This window comes from Lissotriton vulgaris, chromosome 4_2, assembly GCF_964263255.1.
Source record: "Lissotriton vulgaris chromosome 4_2, aLisVul1.2, whole genome shotgun sequence".
NCBI classification, from domain to species: domain Eukaryota; kingdom Metazoa; phylum Chordata; class Amphibia; order Caudata; family Salamandridae; genus Lissotriton; species Lissotriton vulgaris.
Genome location: NC_141692.1, coordinates 14,784,460 through 14,806,560, shown reverse-complemented (window position 1 = coordinate 14,806,560; position 22,101 = coordinate 14,784,460).

Here is a 22,101-nt window from a genome sequence, read left to right as displayed (position 1 = left end):
TGTCTACTTTTAAAAAATGTATAGGTTTGCTAGGTTTCCCTAGGTGCTGGCAGAGCTAGGGCTTAAAAACAAAAGGTAGTCTCTTTGTAAAGAGCGCAAGATTTCACTGGGAAATTGAGGTGCAACCACGTTGCGTTTTGCGCTGTTTCGTGTCGCAGCCACTATGCCTACCCACGCAAGTGAGGTACCATTTTTTTTGGAAGACCTGGGGTAACGCTGGGTGCATGGAAATTTGTTGATCCACGCAGATTTCAGAACTTTCCACCACAGAAATGTGAGGAAAATGTGTTTTTTTTGTCAAAATCTTAGCTTTGCAAGGGATTCTGGGTAACAAAACCTGGGGGTAGGTAGACGAGTCACCCCATCCTGAATTTCCCTGCGTGTCTAGTTTCCAAAAATGTATAGGTTTGCTAGGTTTCCCTTGGTGCTGGCAGAGCTGGGGCGCAAAAACAAAAGGTAGTCTTTTTGTCCAAAAAGTGCAAGATTTCACTGGGAAATTGAGACACAACCACGTTGCGTTTTGCGCTGTTTCATGTCGCAGCCACTATGCCTACCCACGCAAGTGAGGTACCATTTTTTTCGGGAGACCTGGGGGAAAGCTGGGTGGGTAGAAATGTGTTGATCCACGCAGATTCCAGAACTTTACACCACAGAAATGTGAGGAAAATGTGTTTTTTTTGTCAAAATCTTAGATTTGCAGAGGATTCTGGGTAACAAAACCTGGGGGTAGGCAGACGAGTCGCCCCATCCAAAATTCCCCTGGGTGTCTAGTTTTCAAAACTGTATAAGTTTGCTAGGTTTCCCTAGATGCTGGCAGCGCTAGGGCGCAAAAACAAAAGGTAGTCTCTTTGTCCAAAAAGCGCAAAATTTCACTGGGAAATTGAGGTGCGACCAGGTTGCGTTTTGCGCCGTTTCATGTCGCAGCCACTATGCCTACCCACGCAAGTGAGGTACCATTTTTTTCAGGAGACCTGGGGGAACGCTGGGTAGGTGAAAATTTGTTGATCCACGCAGATTCCAGAACTTTTCACCACAGAAATGTGAGGTGCAGGCCTATCTGGATTGCCCAAAAGAGGTCTATGTTAATCAGAACCCATTGCTCTATTGGTGTAGGAAAAGGGCTCTATGGCCACTGATCACCAACCTGGCTCTAAATTATTTAATTCCCACTCGCAAGTGTGTCTTCTGAACGTGTTTTCAGTGCTGCTGGTGCCATTGTAACTTCAAAAAGGACCCGCCTCTCGCCCAAAAATGTGGAGAGGTTTACACTGATCAAGATGAATCAGTACTTCATACCACCAGATTATAAAATACGTGAATGCACGCAGGAAGAAGAGGACACCAACTTAGGTGACGGAAGTTCTTCTCTGTTAGCTGGCCTACTCCTTTCTCAATTCATAGAGTTTGAGGACGAGCTCAATTTCCCTGACAACGAGGCCTGAAAATTACTTACTTTTTTTTTGTCCTTATTCACTTTCACTCCTGTGTGTCTTTCTTTGTTTTGCAACTTTTACCACAACAAAACTCTAATCACCTAATTACAACAAGTCCATCAGCAGCACTGTCTTCATCTTATTTTCCTTATTGATTTGAAGGTGCCCCAGTCTGAATTCCTGAGGTTCACAAGTTCACAACTCAATCATACTCCTCTATCCTCCTCCTCCAGACTCCCCCTATCCATTTCCCTCAAGGCAGATGGATGGATTACGAAGAATAAAGAAACTTTGCCTTCGTAGACGAGTCCCCTCAAGTGGGACTGAAATTACTGACTGACTACATGCTTGCTGATTGCTGACAGAGTTACTTTTGAAATTGACAGGAGAGGCTGCCCTGTGGGCCCTCATTTTCCGAAGCAGATGCGCACAAAAAGTAGAACAGGTAATGAATAAGGAGAAGATGGCATGCAGTGGACAGCAATGGCTGTCTCGCTCAGATGAAACCAATTGCTGTTTGTTTTTTGTGCATGAAATGAATCATATGTCTTGTCTTAGTTATTATTTAATCTTTTACACAGTAATTGTAACTCATGTCTACTACTCTGTTTTTTTAATCTTGTTTAATTCAAATTGTACTTCAACTTCAGGGGCCACTATGTTGCATTTTCCAATACGCAAAATGTCCTTGGAGTGAACTCACTTACCAATATACCATGATGATTGATTAAATAATATATATTTTTTCTTTGCACTCACTCACTGGGATGGATGGATCATCAGCGTCAGTTTACGGACAAACTATGGCCAATTCGTGAGTGGCAAACAGGTAAACCAGTCTACAACAACTACTACAGCAGAACTACATGTCTGTCTATTCGTGGTTGTAGTCGTCGAGGGCGAGGCAGTGTACTGTTGTTGTTATGCCAGGCAGAGTCCACTCCACTCCAGACAGCAGTTCATGTAAAATTGGGGCTATGTGGCTTGCTGCATACAATTAGATATGCTTTGTCTGTCTGACAAAGAGCCTAGGTATGCTACATCAGGTTGCTTCACTCAGTGGTGCCTGCCTCAAGCTTGGGCCAAACATCCGTTATGTTTGCGAAATCTGCTGTTTTCCGTTTTTTTGCAAATCTCGCAAAATACCGAAAATGTGTAAATTCTTGAGCGGAACGGATTTTTCGCCCATGCTTGTGGCAGGGCCATGCATATGGTCAAGGCAGGCACCACTGAGTGAAGCATCCTGATGTAGCATACCTAGGCTCTTTGACACAGACAGACAAAGTATTTCTAGGGTTTAGGGTTCAGTGCGATGTACTAGGGTTTTTGGGTTTAAGTTGGTAGGGTTCCGCGGAGTCTAGGACTCAGGGCCCAATGCAGGCTCGTTCATAATGACTTTGGCAAGGTGTTAGAATCCAGAATTGGCAGAATGTTGGCCTTTTTTGAAAAGTGAAAACTAGTCGTAGACTTTCTTCTTCTTCTTCTTCTTCTTTAAAGAGCGCAGTGGTTCGATTTTGTTCTGCCTTGCTGAGATTCTTGGGAATCGCTGGAACAAGTGTCCAGGTAAGTTTCAAGAGGATCGAAGTAGTGGAAGTGCTGAAAACAGCAATTTTTTTGTGAACAGCGCAATTTGCCATGTTTTGGATATACCAGTATTGCATGTTTTTGGGGGGCTGTTCTAGATTTGTGGGGTTGGATCGGGGGTCTTGGAGCACTGCTGGGAAGGTCTAATATTGATTGCAAGTGGTTTCAAGAAAATCCATGGTGGAAAAGGGGCGTTTGGGCCTAGTTGCAGACAGCGTTTTGGCACGATTTAAACTGAGGCCTAGCAGTATGGCGTGTTTTTGGGGGGATGTTTGGGGGGTTCTAGGTTTTTGAGGGTGGGTTTGGGGGTCTGGGAGCAATGCTGGGAAAGTCTAATTTTGATTGCAAGTGGTTTCAAGTAAATCCATGGTGGAAAAAGGGGTTTGGGCATAGTTGCAGACAGCGTTTTGGCACGATTTGAACTGAGGCCTAGCAGTATTGCTTGTTTTTGGGGGGGCTGTTTGGGGGGTGTTATACGATTTTCGGGGGGGGTTTGGGGTCTGGGAGCCCTGCTGGGATAGTCTAATTTTTATTGCAAGTGGTTTGAAGAAAATCCATGGTGGGAAAGGGGAATTAGGGCCTACCTGCAGAGCGCGTTTGGAGTGATTTTTCAAGTAGGCCTCACATTTTTTGTGTCACATTTTCCCTTTTTGCTTTTGGCCTGTTTGGGGGTTTTCTACTTTTTTGCAGGTGGGCTGAAGGGGCTGGGGGCAATGCTGGGAAGGTCTCATATCGGATGCAAGTGGTTTGGGGAAAACCCATGGTGAAAATGTTTTCCTTTTTAGCTTGTTTGCGAGTTTTTGGGGGCTGTTTGGGGGGTTCTAGGTTTTTGGGGGTGGGTTGGGGGTCTGGGAGCTGCTGGGAAGGTCTAATTTTGATTGCAAGTGGTTTCAGGAAAATCCATGGTGGAAAAGGGGGGTTTGAGCCTAGTTGTAGACAGCGTTTTGCCACAATTTAAACTGAGGCCAAGCAGTATTGCGTGTTTTTGGGGGGCTTTTTGGGGGGGGTTCTAGGTTTTTGGGGGTGGGTCGGAGGGTCTGGGAACACTGCTGAGATAGTCTAATTTTGATTGCAAGTGGTTTGAAGAAAATCCATGGTGGAAAAGGGGAGTTAGGGCCTAGCTGCAGAGCACGTTTGGAGTGATTTTTCAGGAAGGCCTCAAATGTTCTAAGTGTCACATTTTCCATTTTTGCTTTTGGCCTGTTTGGGGGTCTTCTACTTTTTTGCGGGTTGGTTGAGGGGTCTGGGTGCATTGCTGGGAAGGTCTAATATCGGATGCAAGTGGTTTGGAGAAAATCCAAGGTGGAAAAGAGGGTTTGGGCCTAGCCCTAGTTGCAGAAAGTGTTTTGGCACGGTTGAAAGTTAGGCCTAGTAGTAGTATTGCATGTTTTTGGGGGGCTGCTGGGGGGGGGGGGGGTTCTAGATGTTTGGGGTGGGTTGAGGGGTCTGGGGGCCCTGCTGGGACGGTCTAATAATGGATGCATGTGGTTTGAAGAAAATCCATGTTGGAAAAGGGGGGTTTGGGCATAGCCCTAGTTGCAGAGAGAGTTTTGGCATGGTTGAAAGTTAGGCCTAGTAGTATCGCATGTTTTTGTGGGGCTGCTTGGGGGGGTTTTAGATGTTTGGGGGTTTGTTGAGGGGTCTGGGAGCACTCCTGGGAAGGTCTGATTTTGTTATAAAATCGCAGTTTGCTTTGAACCATAGGCCTGCACCCAGCCTGCCCTGCTCTCTACCACTATGCCTAGTGGTAGTGAGTGGTGCATGGACCAAGGCTTTGTGTGGGGCCACTTAAATTTAAACATCATTGAGGGCATGGATGGCATTAGATTGTGGTGATTTTTGTGTGTTTTTTGACTTTTTGGGGTGTTCTTGCCGACTGGCCATGTGGGTGGGGGCCATTTTGAGGCATGGTCCTGGCAGGGCCTGGCCATGTGGCTGGGGGTCAAGGGGCCATTTTGAAGCCAGGCAGTGTGCTCAGGCCTGCACCCAGTTTGCCTTACTTTCTTCCATTAGGCCCAGGGGTAGTGAGTGGTGCATGGACCAAGTGTTTCTGTTGGGCCTCTTGAATTTAAACATCATTGAGGGCTTGGATGGCATTGGATTGTGGTGATTTTTGTGTGTTTTTTGACTTTTTGGGGTGTTCTTGAGGCCTGGCCATGTGGGTGGGGGCCATTTTGAGGCCTGGTACAGGCAGGGCCTGGCCATGTGGTTTGGGGGGAAGGGGCCATTTTGAAGCCAGGCAGTGTGCGTTGAGCCATAGGCCTGCACCCAGCCAGCCCTGCTTTCACCCATTATGACCAGGGGTAGTGAGTGATGCATGGACCAAGGCTTTATTTGGGGCCTCTTGAATTTAAACACCATTGAGGGCAAGGATGGCATTGGATTGTGGTGATTTTTGTGTTTTCTTTTGACTTTTTGGGGTGTTTAACTGATTTTCCTTTGGCTTTCATTGCTTTTAGGTGCACGAGAGAACCACCAGTGCCAGGAAGAAGTCCTGCAGTGGTGTGTGCAGCACAACGTCACGTGACGTCACGTGTGGCCACCGACAAGACAACTCTGCAACTCGTGCAACTGCGGCCTGCTGTTCTGACATCTGAAGAAGAGTGGGCCCAAAGAAAGGTAGCCCTTGCACCTCAGCGAAAAAAGTTGCCAGTGCCACTGCCAGTAAGAAGGAGCAGAAGAAGCAAGTGGCACCACCTACCAAGGAGAATGGTGGGCCCACCAACACCTTTTTGGGTAAAAAAAAAACTATACGCTAAGTCAGGTCCAAGACCATGAGTGCTGCTGAGGCAGCCACTTTAATTTCTCAATCACCATCAACCAGTGATGTTGGCTTATCACAAGAAAGTACCATCCAATCAACGGCGGGTGTAACTCAGCTGACGAGTATTCAACAACCACAGCCGCAATGACAACCACAGTGCAACTAGTACAAGCGCAAGTACATGGGCAAGGAGAGGTGCAATGAGAGGAGCAAGGAGAGGCGCGAAGAGAGGCGCAAGTGAAGGCACAAGTAGAGTTCATGGAGCGGTGTATGGAGAGGTGCAACTAGAGGTTCATGGAGCGGCACAACTGCCTACAACACTTATTCCTAGAGAAGTAGGGGCACATTAGGAAATTGATGTTCAAGCGGAGGTATCATCAGAGGAAGCCACTCCTTCTGATGATGATCCATTGTCTTCCAGATCCCCAGCAAGAAAAAGGTCAAGGAGGGCTACAACTACTACTACTACAAGTTCGTCTTCAAGCCCCCTTCATTCTAATGACCATGATCTTGATTGGAACCCACCAATGCACTCTGACAGTGAGGCACGCCATGAGCCGACAAAGGTAGCTAAGCCTAAAAGGAAGGTTCCCGCACGGCTTCCACTTATGGGTGATGACGACGAACAAGAAGTGGTGTCATCTGCTGCTGATGAACAGTCTGACAACGACCCAGTCATCACAGTCGTCACTCCAGCACCAGCGGGCATGCAGCAGACAGACATTTTCACCCTATCCCGAATGGCTGCTGAGCGGGAAGTGGGCAGCGTGGCACTGGTACCACCACCAACGCAGTTAACTACAACACCAACACGACCTACAGCTTCCAAGTTTTTTTGGGAAGAAGGGTCGGCAGGGACCTCCATTCAGCTCGACCTCCATTACCTCAAGTAGTGGTGCTGTAAGTGAACAACATAAACTAATTCAGCCATGCCCATCCTCCACTTCATCTGGCATTAAAACTCAAAGTAGCACCTCCACCACCAGCAGACATCTCCAGTCCCCAGTTTGAGACTTCTTTACTGTGAGCCAAAAGGCAGAAAACATGGTTGTTTGTTCAATTTGTAAAACATTAGTTAGTCGGGGTAAGCTTGGTACCAACTATGGTACCGGAGACCAGAGAGGTCATCTCAAAAAACACCGCACTATCGAGTGGGAGGCGCACCTAAGTAAGATCCTGGAAGCTAAAAGAAAAACCAATCCAAATGTATCCATTGATAATGCATCCGATGATGACGAGGGGCTGATCGTGCAGTGGGGAAGTAAAGAAGCGACAGACATTTTTTCTGGTACACCCAGTACCCCTGCTGCAGCACTGCAGTGGTAGCGCCCACACCCTCTACCCCTGCAACATGTATGAGGCACAATAAGAGTCTGGGAGAGACACCAATGCGAAAAAGTACATCACTAGGCCTAACTGGTTTGAAGAAGTCATCATCATCATCACGTAAAACGGACCAGCTCACCATTAGCAGAATGTTTTGGTCGGAGGCGCCATTTGAACGCAACCACCCAATGGCACATCTGTATAATACAAAGCTGACTAAAATGTTAGTGCTGGACCTTCTCCCTTTTTATTTCGTGGAAGGGGTGGGTTTTCTAGAATTTGTGACAATAGTTGCGGTTCCTGCACTACATTGAGATGTGCTGGAGGTGATTGTGGCAGCTTTGCAGAAGAGTGCTATTCACACTATCCACCTGACAACAGACATGTGGACCAGTTGCCAAGCCCTTGATTACATGTGCATCACTGCACACTGGATCTCTTTTGCAGGGGTTAGAGAAAAGATGTCTGCAGGTGTTGACTCGGCCACACTTTTTCAGGCTAGTCAGAAACATGCAACAGTAGCCATGTTTGCCATGGAGAAAACTCACACTGCACCTAACCTTTTGGAGGAGTTTAATAGGAAGGTCTATGAATGGCTCCATCCAAGAAATCGCATAGTTGGTTATGTTTCCACGGATAATGGCAGTAATATAGTTAAGGCCATGCAGCAAGGTGACTATTTCAGAGTGCCGTGTTTGGCGCACAGTATTAACATTGTGGTGCAAGATTTCTTGAAAAAAGAAAACACAGTCAGCAAGTTACTCACCACCTGCGAAAGAATCCGCACACATTTCAGCCATTTTTTGAAGGCCCGGAAGGAGCTGAGGAGCATTCAACATGAATGTAGACTGCCAGTTAAAGGAGTCATCCAGGAGGTGGCAACACGATGGAACTCAACCTTTTACATGCTTGAACGTCTGTCTGAGCAATGATTATGTCTATAAACTGGGTTCTACAATGAAAGACATGAGGCTAGAGTTTGAGGAATGGAAGCTAGTTGCAATTCTGACAGACATGCTTCATCCTTTTGAGGTCTTCACATGTGAAGTCAGCAGAGAGGACTGTTCTTTGGGCAAAGCTATCCCATTGTTGCGCATGCTAGAGCACCAACTGAAGGCAGTGTCTTCAACGTTCTGAGATAATGCTAAAAAGCAAGACGCATATCAGTTGGCGGAGAGGTTAATAAGCTGCCTAGTTGCCAATGAAAGGCTTAAAAACATACATACAGAACAACATTACATTTATGCCACTATTCTGGATCCACGGGTCAAAAAGGCAGTGGCCAGCAAAGCATTCATTCCTTTTGATGAAGCAGATGTTTCAAAGTACAAACATTGGCTAGCTGTGTCAGCCACTCGGTTCGAAAAAGAGCGGCAGAAAAATCAAGGAGCCGGCAGAAGTACAACTGAATGAGCAGGCCATCCGGCCTCAAGTTCCACTTCTGAATCTGTGGCCGAAGGGAGTCACTTTCCCTCACAGCCGTTAACGATACCAGCAACCGTATCATCATCCTCACCTGCACCAGGCCCAGACTTAATATTGTCGGAAGCGGATTGGCTAACTCATCAAGGGTTTGCTCGTTCCAGTGCTGCAAATGCCACAGATAGTACGCAAAGTGGAGCAACCGTGGAGAACCTTGAGTGGATGGTGCAGGCCTATCTGGATTGCCCAAAAGAGGTCTTTGTTAATCAGAACCCATTGCAGTATTGGTATAGGAAAAGGGCTCTATGGCCACTGATCACCAACCTGGCTCTAAATTATTTAATTCCCACTCGCAAGCGTGTCTTCTGAACGTGTTTTCAGTGCTGCTGGTGCCATTGTAACTTCAAAAAGGACCCGCCTCTCGCCCAAAAATGTGGAGAGGTTTACACTGATCAAGATGAATCAGCACTTCATACCACCAGATCATAAAATACGTGAATGCACGCAGGAAGAAGAGGACACCAACTAAGGTGACAGAAGTTCTTCTCTGATAGCTGACCTACTCCTGTCTCAATTCATAGAGTTTGAGGACAAGCTCTACTTCCCTGAAAACGAGGCCTGAAAATTACTTACTTTTTTTCGTCCTTATTCACTTTTATTCCATTGTGTCTTTCTTTGTTTTGCAACTTTTACCACAACAAAACTCTAATCACCTAATCACAACAAGTCCATCAGCAGCTCCTCTATCCTCCTCCTCCAGACTCCCCCTATCCATTCCCCTCAAGGCAGATGGATGGATTACGAAGAATAAAGAAACTTTGTCTTCGTAGACGAGTCCCCTTAAGTGGGACTGAAATTACTGACTGACTACATGCTTGCTGATTGCTGACAGAGTTACTTTTGAAATTGACAGAAGAGGCTGCCCTCTGGGCCCCTTATTTTCCGAAGCAGATGCGCACAAAAAGTAGAACAGGTAATGAGTAAGGAGAAGATGGCATGCAGTGGACAGCAATGGCTGTCTGGTTCTGATGAAACCAATTGCTGTTTGTTTTTTGTGCATGAAATGAATCATATGTCTTGTCTTAGTTATTATTTAATCTTTTACACAGTAATTGTAACTCATGTCTACTACTCTGTTGTTTTTTATCTTGTTTAATTCAAATTGTACTTCAACTTCAGGGGCCACTATGTTGCATTTTCCAATATGCAAAATGTCCTTGGAGTGGACTCACTTACCAAAATACCATGATGATTGATTAAATAATATATCTTTTTTCTTTGCAGTCACTCACTGGGATGGATGGATCATCAACGTCGGTTTACGGACCAACTATGGCCAATTCGTGAGTGGCAAACAGGTAAACCAGTCTACAACAACTACTACAGCAGAACTACATGTCTGTCTATTCGTGGTTGTAGTCGTCGAGGGCGAGGCAGTGTACTGTTGTTGTTATGCCAGGCAGAGTCCACTCCACTCCAGATGGCAGTTCATGTAAAATTGGGGCTATGTGGCTTGCTGCATACATTAGATATGCTTTGTCTGTCTGACAAAGAGCCTAGGTATGTTACATCAGGTTGCTTCACTCAGTGGTGCCTGCCTTGACCGTCTGCATGGCCCTGTCTCAAGCTTGGGCCAAACATCCGTTATGTTTGCGAAATCTGCTGTTTTCCGGTTTTTCGCGAATCTTGCAAAATTACCGAAAAATTAGCAAATTCTTGCGCGTAACGGATTTTTGGCCCATGCTTGTGGCAGGGCCATACATACGCTCAAGGCAGGCACTACTGAGTGAAGCATCCTGATGTAGCATACCTAGGCTCTTTGACACAGACAGACAAAGCATATCTAGGGTTTAGGGTTCAGTGCGATGCACTAGGGTTTTTGGGTTTAAGTTAGTAGGGTTCCCGCTGAGTCTAGGACTCAGGGACCAATGCAGGCTCGTTCATAATGACGTTGGCAAGGTTTTAGGGGGGTTTGGCGTTCTTAGATCCAGAATTGGCAGAATTTTGGCCTTTTCTGGTGTTTTGCAGGCGCGTGTGTTTGGTTGAAAAGTGAAAACTAGTCGTAGACCTTCTTCTTCTTCTTCTTCTTCTTCAAAGAGCGCAGTCGTTCAATTTTGTTCTGCCTTGCTGAGATTCTTGGGAATCGCTGGAACAAGTGTCCAGGTAAGTTTCAAGAGGATCGAAGTAGTGGAAGTGCTGAAAACAGCAATTTTTTGTGAGCAGCGCAATTTGCCATGTTTTGGATATATCAATATTGCATGTTTTTGGGGGGCTGTTCTAGATTTGTGGGGTTGGGTCGGGGGTCTTTGAGCACTGCTGGGAAGGTCTAATGTTGATTGCAAGTGGTTTCAAGAAAATCCATGGTGGAAAAAGGGGGTTTGGGCATAGTTGCAGACAGCGTTTTGGCACGATTTAAACTGAGGCCTAGCAGTATTGCGTGTTTTGGGGGGATGTTTGGGGGGTTATAGGTTTTAGGGGGTTGGTTTGGGGGGTTGGGAGCAATGCTGGGAAATACTAATTTTGATTGCAAGTGGTTTCAAGTAAATCCATGGTGGAAAAGGGGGTTTGGGCCTAGTTGCAGACAGCATTTTGGCACGATTTAAACTGAGGCCTAGCAGTATTGCTTGTTTTTGGGGGGATGTTTGGGGGGGTTATAGGATTTTTAGGAGGGGTTTGGGGTTCTGGGAGTACTGCTGGTAAAGTATAATTTTGATTGCAAGTGGTTTGAAGAAAATCCATGATGGAAAAGGGGAGTTAGGACCTAGATGCAGAGCGCGTTTGGAGTGATTTTAGAGGTAGGCCTCAAATTTTCTGTCACAGTTTCCATTTTTGCTTTTGGCCTGTTTGGGGGTGTTCTAATTTTTTGTGGGTGGGTTGAGGGGTCTGGGGCAATGCTTCAAAATTCTAATATCGGATGCAAGTGGTTTGGAGAAAATCCATGGTGAAAATGTTTTTTCATTTTTGCTCACTTTCGTGTTTTTGGGGGGCTGTTTGGGGGGGATCCTAGGTTTTTGGGGGTGGGTTTGGGGGTCTGGGAGCACTGCTGGGATAGTCTTTTTTGTATTGCAAGTGGTTTGAAGAAAATCCATGGTGGAAAAGGGGAATTAGGGCCTAACTGCAGAACGCGTTTGGAGTGATTTTTCAAGAAGGCCTCACATTTTTTTGTCACATTTTCCCTTTTTGCTTTTGGCCTGTTTGGGGGTTTCCTACTTTTTTGCAGGTGGGTTGTAGGGTCTGGGGGCAATGCTGGGAAGGTCTAATATCGGATGCAAGTGGTTTGGGGAAAATCCATGGTGAAAATGTTTTCCTTTTTAGCTCGTTTGCGTGTTTATGGGGGGCTGTTTGGGGGGTTCTAGGTCTTTGGGGGTGGGTTGGGGGTCTGGGAGCACTGCTGGGAAGGTCTAATTTTGATTGCAAGTGGTTTCAGGAAAATCCATGGTGGAAAAGGGGGGTTTGAGCCTAGTTGCAGACAGCGTTTTGGCACAATTTAAACTGAGGCCAAGCAGTATTGCGTGTTTTTGGGGGGGTTCTAGGTTTTGGGGGTGAGTCGGGGGGTTTGGGAGCACTGCTGAGATAGTCTTATTTTGATTGCAAGTGGTTTGAAGAAAATCCATGGTGGAAAAGGGGAGTTAGGGCCTAGCTGCAGAGCGCGTTTGGAGTGATTTTTCAGGTAGGCCTCAAATTTTCTAAGTGTCACATTTTCCATTTTTGCTTTTGGCCTGTTTGGGGGTCTTCTACTTTTTTGCGGGTGGGTTGAGGGGTCTGGGGGCATTGCTGGGAAGGTCTAATATTGGATGCAAGTGGTTTGGAGAAAATCCATGGTGGAAAAGGGGGGTTTGGTTCTAGCCCTATTTGCAGAAAGTGTTTTGGCACGGTTGAAAGTTAGGCCTTGTATTAGTATTGCATGTTTTTGGGGGGCTGCTTGGGGGGGTTCTAGGTGTTTGGAGGTGGGTTGAGGGGTCTAGGGGCCCTGCTGGGAAGGTCTAATATCGGATGCAAGTGGTTTGAAGAAAATCCATTTTGGAAAAGGGGATTTGGGCGTAGCCCTGGTTGCAGAGAGCGTTTTGGCACGGTTTAAATTTAGGCCTAGTAGTATTGCATGTTTTTGGGGGGCTGCTTGGGGGAGGTTCTAGGTGTTTGGGGGTTGGTTGAGGGGTCTGGGAGCACTCCTGGGAAGGTCTAATTTTTTTCTAAAATCACAGTTTACACTTTACACCTATCTTGAGGGGAAAGATCTGTATATTTCACCCACACCTATTTATCCTTGAAAAGGAGACTCAGAGTACGCACTTTCGAAATTATGCTTGTATGTATTGTACATTTGTAATACTGTCGACTCTGAAACTGAAAGTGTTACTTTTGTACTACACAGCGTACCTTATATTTTTTTCTCTGTGGTGTTTTAATATCACTCCCTGTTTTTCCATCAACAATTACAGGCTGGCTTTTGCACTGTGCAATGGCAAAAAGGATGAACTCAGGCTTACAATTAGCGACCTGCAATTCAGCATCCGATAGGCAGGCAATGGTCAAGGTGTCTTCTGGTCCCCAACATTGATCGACAGAGCATCAGATGGAATGTAGGAGTACCATGAAAAAGAGGAATGGCTGGATGCATGCAACTTCCCAAATTCAACAGGACAACTACAACAACATACAGTTACAGTATCCATCTTCATTTCTACTTATCTTTTAAGTAATGTTACTGCTCTGAACTTCTTTGAGTTTGTGCATTTGTTTGCTCTCTGCTTCAATTCATCTCTCCAGCCATTGTATACTTTTGTATTTGCTATTTTTTAAACTAATTTAATGTACTAAATAGTTCTTCTCCCTGAGGGCAGATAGGCAAGTGAAATTGCGTAATTACTGCAGCCCTGTACTGTCACATTGTTTCTTCATAGCTAGTACATTGTAGAAAGTCCTACTTACTTTACAGTAACCTATCCATTTAGCAAACAACTTCATGCATGCAGTAGTGCATGCACTTCCTTTATGTCCCTCAAAAGATTTATGGATAGCTTCGTATCCAAAGATTTGTTTATCTTCATTTGCTGTTTGTCCATGCTGTGCTTTTTTTTCCTTCTCTCCACAGAACTTTCCCCACAAACCCCATTCCCATCCAAGTTTCAAACACTAACCCTCTTCCCCTGGGCTGTGTGGTTTTCATTGAGGTGTGAGTAAATTACAACAATAATTCCACACACTTGCAGGGGAGAATAAGGTGCAAGCAACCTCCTCAAATAAATTTTAAGGCAGCTAGATCAATCCTAGGATATTGTAATTCTGGTTAAAAAAACGAGTATTTTAAAATAAATTCTGAATTTCATGCCCATCATCGATTGGATACATTGTCAACATCATCCTTCTACATGTCAAAAGGACTTGTTATGCTGCTGTGTCACTGTTCTTGTTGTAGCCATAATCATCCATGCAATTCTTTTTTCCCCATACTTATCTTCAGCATTGCTTAGGCTACTGTTCCTTCTAATACTCCTCTCAGGCCACTCAATGTCTCATTTTTTACTTTGTTTTTCACATGCTGCTACTGCTAGTGTGGTACTACTCCTACTAACACCACAACAACGGAATTTCGGTCCGGGGTGGCGTAATTGCCATTTGCCATGCAGCCAGCGCTGTGCCTAGCTCAATTCTCAAACACGAATCACAGGTAAGATAAGCATTTTGGGGAGGTAGAATAATGGGCTAGGACTCGGAGGAGAGACTGACAGTAGTACTAGTAAAGTACTAGTAGGCCAATTGAATTCACTAACTCTGTTAGTGGCACTTTTGGACATTTTTGGACGTTTTAGATAATTCATGCTGGTAAGTTTGAGGAAACCAAATCGTTACCCCCGCCCACCACCCCACAAAATAACACTATGTTGAAGTATGTAAAATAAATAATTGTACTAATCCTAACAGAAATAAAGTAGTCCCATCCCTCGCTAACCCAAACAATTGTCCATTTCAAATAGCAAATAGTCCTCTGAAAAGTCCCAAATCTCCAACTCCCGATTCCCACCCCCCAACAGTCTTTAAAAATGGGGCAAGGGACAGTCACTTCCTCCGGCGGTGTATGGTAGACAGGTGGTCCCACAGCTCTTTGAGGAGGTCCCGAAGCTCTTTGCGGAGGTCCCTCATCTGGCGTTGTTGTTTCTCAGCCAAGCGCTCCAGGAAGTCCACTCTTTTTCTGAGACGGCGCACACGTGTCATCCAGGCTCTGGGGAGCAGCAGTTTTTTCTGCTGCTGTGAGGCGGCAGCGGGAGGCTGTCGGGTCATGACACCGTTTAGCTATAGGCTGCTGGCTGGTGGACCCCGGGGCACTGGAGGAGGATGCAGTAGTTGCCGTCTCCTCGCCCTGCTCCCGAGCCCACAGCAGCAGATATACATGGCCTTCAGCTTACGGGCCCTGGCCCGGATAGCCATCTCCTTCCGGGTGAGCTATTGTTGCAGAGCATCTATATGAAGAAAGAAAGAAAATTACTGTAGCCAATAGTCTTTAACATTACCTTAAAATAATTCATCAGAAAGTTGTCTCACAGTCAGTAACACTAGCAACTTGCAAGCACAGTATAACATTTTGGCATGTATCTTTCAGCCGTCTTTGTAGGCCTGTGACATTAGTGGGAGTTTCAGGAATTCAACTAGCAGCACTATGGACTCACTACTACATAGTCATAGAGTCAGAGACTACATCAGTCTTCTTTTTATTCTCTTGTTTTGCAAAAGAAATTACTTGTACGTGAACTTGTGGTAGCCTAGCCGGCAGCATAATGCCAGCTCACTCAGCTTGCACCCAAGAAAAACAGACACAAGCCATGATGACACAGACTTGCATTACTTTAAGCAGTTCATGCAGGTGGTGATAGGGAAGCTCTTAATTTTCTATAGGGGTGGCACAGGCCATACTCGGTTACATCAAGGGCTACTGCTCAATGTAATTTATATTTTGCACTGCCCCCCCAGGCCTTGACTACTCCAAAAGGAAAATGAAGATTATTCATTTCTGATGCTATATCCTGCCGATCACATGATCTTTGCTTATATGATGGATGGCTTTAGGTGCTTTGTTTTGATAGATTGAGTGAACAAAGCAATAGTCCACCCATGACACAGCTGAAAGAAAATTATTAACATAGGGAGTATGTGTGGTACCCATAAGTGCCGGAGGAAGGGACTTTACTTGATATATTGACAACTATACAACACATTGACAATATATGCTGTGAATGCAAAGTAAACTACTGTATTGTTAGTCAAGGGAATATTTCTGAACAATCACAACTTCTAGTATTTGGATTTCCTCAGCTTTGCTACTCTGCTATTCAAAGTAACACTCTTCATCCACTGAGCGTCTGCTCTACTACATACACTTCTGCTATCTATGAGGAAGAAGAAGATACCATCCAGGCTCCCAAAGTACAGGTCTATCATTCTTCTTAATGTCTCAACTGTACCAAGTTTACTTTTTCTCAACAACCAACTGACACCCATTTATTTTTATTTGGTAACCCTCCGTCTTGACTTGCATTTGAGTTTGACCCAAATGATATATTGCAATGAAAACCACACATGCATTTTCTCTGATTCACCCACACATGCACTCATCTTTTCTTGCTCCTCCAACCATCCTTGCTTCAAGCAGCCATGCTTGTGATTCCTTCCTACCAGCCACCTCTGCAAGCATTCAAAAACACGTATCGTTCTTTACAGTCATAAATGTTACGCCTCGCTCGTCCTTACTTTCACCCTTCTTTCCCTTTTCGTTCTTCACATCTCTCAAGTTCATCTGATATGACTTGGCTTCACGATAAAAGTTTCCCAGCTGAGTTGAAGTCATAGAGAGGGCCATTGCTTACCCGAGAACTACCGCCGCTTATGCTATGGCTAAGTCAAGGTTGACTGTCTTCTCCGTGATTGGCAAAAATGTACTTCTAAATTAGCAACTGTTCTTAACAGTACAGTGTACTTGTACTAGTGTACTGTCTACTGTACAGTACATCAAATACACTCCTTTGCGAGCCTACTCAAAAATGTCAATAAGTAAGGAGTATAATAACTTACCACCGTCCGCCGCTGCTGAGCCTTTACCCCCAACTCCTCCTAGTGGGACTTGTTGTGGTGCTGCCGCATCACCTGGAATTGGACCCCTCCACACTGCTGGCCCCGGCACTGGTGTTAGGTGCTGCGTCTGATGCTGTGACGTCTAGAAAAAACATGTCATATTTTCAGATGCCATACACCACCCCCTATGTCATCTCGTAATGAAAGACAATTTTAATACATAACCAATTTTTAATTATTGGGAATGAAAAAAAGTGACGGTTTTGGGGAGGGTGATAACCTTTTATATGGTTAGCCATTAAATGCTACACTTTTTGGCACAACTTATTAATGCTTGCTTTTTAACGTGCACCATTTTTATAATTACAGACAGAAGATTCCATTACCCTTCTGCCAACAGGACAATTCACCACCTACTCCTCATCACCAGCAGTACTTTAAAGAAGGTGGGGGCTCACGCACAGTTTTTCAAACACTGTGTGGTTTTTGTTCAAGACTGAGTGAGCGGAAGGGTTTGAACTTTGAACTGCTGCACTGTGCAGGCATGTTTCCGTCACTCTGAGAGGTCGGGACTCGGCAGTAGTCTTCTGTTCTTCTGGGTCGTAACGTAAATATTGGTTAGACACACTAAGTAGTCGGTCAGGGGATTGGGGGTTCAACTTCTGTTCGGACTAAGGTATGTGGAAAGTCGAACTGCACCTATCATCAACTATGTCCAATTTCTCTTGTCCATACTTCTGTATGTGCAGAATAGTTCCTGAAACACTAGCGGTATGGTATGTGCTCCTATCAAATCAAAAAAGCCAACTACTAGCTTATTCTTGTTGGACACATCAACATTTTGTTGTTGGAAATTGTCAAAACACTTACAATAGGAAGACTGGAATAGACAGCAAGGGCAACCCAGAGGACTGCACTCAGTGCCTGGATCAGAGTTTTGTTTAACACCATTTGCCGACTGGGCAAACTTAGCTATGTACACAGACCGACTCATAATAATAGTAAATAATAGTAGTAGCACAGAGAGTGATGGTTGAGGCAGGATAAGAATGTAGAAACAGTCTACAAGAAGATCAAAGACTATTTTGTAAAAAATAGACTTAGTAAACAATTTTGAATGAATAGGACCTGTAAAAGTTAGGGAAGTATATTTATTTATATTAACAACAGTAGAACTTACTAGGGCCAGCAGTACAGTCTGAAGAGGACCGTTCCTGCCCACCTTGTTCCGCCGGAGTTTCAGTCTTCTTGCCCCTGGGAGGTGCTGATGATCATGAAATAAACACAAACATGGATGATTGTTTTTTTTTTTAATATTTGATTTCTGTGACCACAATCTAAATGTATCTTGGGGAAACAAAATACCAACAATTGCACTACATGTATTGATTGACTTATCTGATCTGGTCAACTAGGATAGATAGTACAGTATTGCTGGATTCACAGACCATCTACTTGGAATGTTATGTAAATCACTAACTAAACTAACAACAAAAAGGTTCTACTACGACTGCCAGCACTCAACAGCATGTGACGTGACAGACACTGTCCGTCATCATGATTGCAGATCACTAAAAAAATGTCCAACTACTAAATAACAAGTCATAATATACTCAACCTATCAATCCACCACTATCCCTTCTTACTGGCAGCAGGAGTACAAAGAAGGACTAGACTTTAGTCTCTAGTCTCGCTAGCATTACGCAGTTCTGCTCTCATATAGGCACAAAGTAGCAAACAAGTAAGCAAAGTAGCAACGCCACTGAGTAGGCAAGCACCTGAAATCTCAGAAGCTATTTAAACGTTAAATTTACCTACAATGTAATTGAATCTGCAGCATTCTTGCTCTTCGGGAAAAACATATATTAGCAATATAACTCTGAGCAGAAGAAAACAAAGTAGTTATTAAATAGCTACTCACCAAGGCCAGGGATCTCCACACCTAGCAGATGGAGCAAGTCCTGCTCGCGGTCAAGAAGGTCAGACCACCCGTGCGTCGCTTGATGGTAGGTGCGCCGGACCCTCGACTCCCTCCGCATGGCCTGGCACACCTTAGCCCACGGCTGGCGACGTTCCCGGAGGCCATACCCTGACGCAAGCCTACCCCCTGCTGCCACGATCTTGGGGAGGTGGTGCTGCACATAAAAGATCAGTGCAGCCACCTCCACCGGGATGAAAATCTCCCTGGCCGTCACATCCTCCCCTCTTAAGCGCACGTAAGGAAGCAGGCTACGGGGTGCAGGACCCTTCCCCTTGAGATATTTGCTGGCTCCCTTTGCCATGGTCCTGGACAGTAAAGTAAAATAAAAAAAAGAAAATAATAGGGAAAAAGTAAAGAAAAGAAAAAAGAGTAAAAAAAAGTAATTTTAATGTAACCAAAAGTAGAAAAAAAAACAAAGTATAGATGTAGAAAAAGAGAGGGATAGAAAATGAGTAAAAAAGATTTTAAAAAAACTTCTAACAAAGAAAGGATGGCAAAGATTCAAGCTGGATACAAAAAGCATGCCCAGGACCATAGCAATGAATGAAAAACAAGATGGCCGCGCCCATTGAGGACCGCGTGGGTAGGTTTGCGCCATATTTCCCCCGTGAGCACGTAAAAACGCATGCAAACACGTAATCGCGCCCCGCACACAACGCGAGCATGCAAATAGCACCCGGAAACGGAAATACGCAAAGCGCACAAGAGTGCCACGCCCATGTACGACCGCATGGGTAACTTTGCGGTCCGTGCGCTGCAAGCGGCCCGCGAATACGCAAAAATGCCCGCGAACACGCAGAAAAAAATCATCTGCGAATTTGCACAAATTCTCGAATTTTGCGGATCACGAATTCGCACATTTTGCCCATACTTATTTAAAAGCACTCATGTTTCAGCAGAGTGATTAAATAAGGACTTGCTTATGTCAGGATGATTGCAGGATTGGACACAGACTCACAGTGTGATTCCATTCAAGCATGACCATTACCTGGACTTTTGCATGACTGACTCAGTAGTCTGCAAGGGGTTAAGGGACTGCATACATTGTGCACATTTGGCTGTACCAAACACAGTGCATAGAAAATGTATAGGTACTTATGTATTACTACACTGAATGAATTAGTGTATGGTGCTCAATGGGTGATTGGAAGAGTGTCTCAGTACTAACAAGGAAATACCTGCTAAGCAAGCAAACTCTTCATAGAATACAACTACTGCATACATCTCTACTGCTACATTACCTTTCTACAACTACTTTTAATAACTTTGAAAAACATAAATGAGTACTCACTACAGAACACTATCTACACCACATAAATTCACAATACAAGCTTCAACTTGAAACCAAACACCAAAAATGATGTTGCATATTATAACTATACCTCTGTAGACACTTATAAAAACTACTCTCATCACTAATACCTTAACTCAATATATACATTTCAATTTGAAATCAACACCTACAATTATGCAGTATACTACTAATGTACATATATGCACATTAAAACAATCAGTCACAATCAGCAATCCTTATTCCAAAAAACACATAATACTATGCAAAGTGTATATTAAACAACATTTAAACACATTACTAAGAGATGCAATATATATTTCTTCATTAGAAAATACACAATTAACTTCAAATTTTATTAATTATATTTTGTTTAAAAACAAAGGCATCACATAATACATCTCACAAATTAATAACTCACCTTTCAAACTGACTTGCAGATTTATGAAGTATCTGAATCACACACCAGATTTTCCTATCCACAATGAATATAGTGCACCAAAAAATGGCAAAGTTTCCCTCTCATTCTGCACACATATACATATAATTATCGCATCACATTGCTTCCCACATTAACTCAAATTCTAAGACACATTTCTATTGGTTACACACATCAACCCTTGCCAACTGACCTCTAACTGAACCAAAATTGCTTCTGGAATTTTCTGGAGATGCTCCTGGACCGTGCACCATAAGCGATGGAACCCCGGATCCAGACGAAACTTCAAAAGTACATTACAAATACTTTTACAATTTTTTTTTCATAACAAACTCCTTCTCACTATATCAGTGACTTGGGAAATCTCACTGCAATTACATTTTATTTTAATATTTATAAGAAATACAAATTTTAATGCCACACATAACTTCCAACCCTATCCCCATTCTGCTTAATGCCTGTTTCCATAGTAACACTTCATGGAACACTCAACTGAACACACAGGTCACAAGTTCAGCATATAATGTTGCAAATTAAAACAGCAAGTGTGCTTGACTTTTCAAAATATCAGCATATCCTATCTAATGTACCTGTGAAATAGTTTTTATTAACCAATAAAAAACATGCTTTTAAAAGACAGAAACATGCACCCTATTTTTCATTCTATAGTGTTCTCAAACAGCCAATAAGTTCTCTTCTTTTTTTTAAACTGCATCTTGTCCACCATTTTAGGAACCTTTTATTTTATCAACTACCCACTTCACCTACAGCCATTGTTTGAGTGCATCCAAACATCCCTTCAAGATGCTTAGAGTGTGGATTGTGGGACACAGCTATATCTTCTGGTGCAAAAGGTATGCTAAAAGCAGAGGTATTGACAAAGACCTAGTTTACAAAATGTAGAAATTAAATGGATTGGACAGGGAGGATTAAAGTGTAACCAATTGATGCCATTTGTTAAATCCTTTTTGCATCTCCAACACCCTGAACTCATGAATGGGCACTGTTGTGGCAATGACCTAGACACATTGACTGGGTTAGGTCCAGAATTGCTTATGAAGGACACCTTTGCAGAATTGATGTTGCTTTTCCCCCCAAACTGCCTTTGTCTACTCTAACATATACCAAAGACAGAAAGGGAACTGGTCCAAATAATATTGTCCACAGATTTAGAAAGTTAGGAAACATGTCAATAAAGCTGTTTCAGCTTATCTCAGAGATTTTAGTATGGGGTCCAAGAGCTGAAGGAAGGAGAGAGGGTGCTATTGAGCAATTGAAGGAGTGTGGAACGACGCCGAAGAACGCCAAAGAACCTTGGACGCGGCAGGAGCTGCGAGCTGCGTCTCGGGTGTGGATGGAGTCGTGAGAGCCCCCCCAGACGCGGTAGGCACCGTAAACTGTGCCTCAGCCGCGAGCAGAGCTGTGAGAGCTGTGGGAGCTTCCCGGACACGGCTGCAATCGTGAGCTGTGTCTCGAGAGCCAACCTGGATGGGGCTGGCACCGCAAGCTATACCACAGGCGTGACCGGAGCAGTGAGAGCAACAAGAGCTCCCCGACGAGGCAGGAGCCGTGAGCGGTAGCCGCGAGAGCCCCACCCGGATGCATTAAGAGCTGCGAGCTGTTCCCTGAGAACCCGAGAACCCCTGGGACGCGGCAACAGCCGCAAGTGGCGCCATTGGACTGGCTGAGGCTGTGAGGGTCCCCTGGATGCGGTAAGAGCCGCGAGCTGTATCTCGGGGCCTGGGTGTGGCAGGAGCTGGGAGAATCCCTAGGACGCAGCAGTTGTCGCAAGTGGTT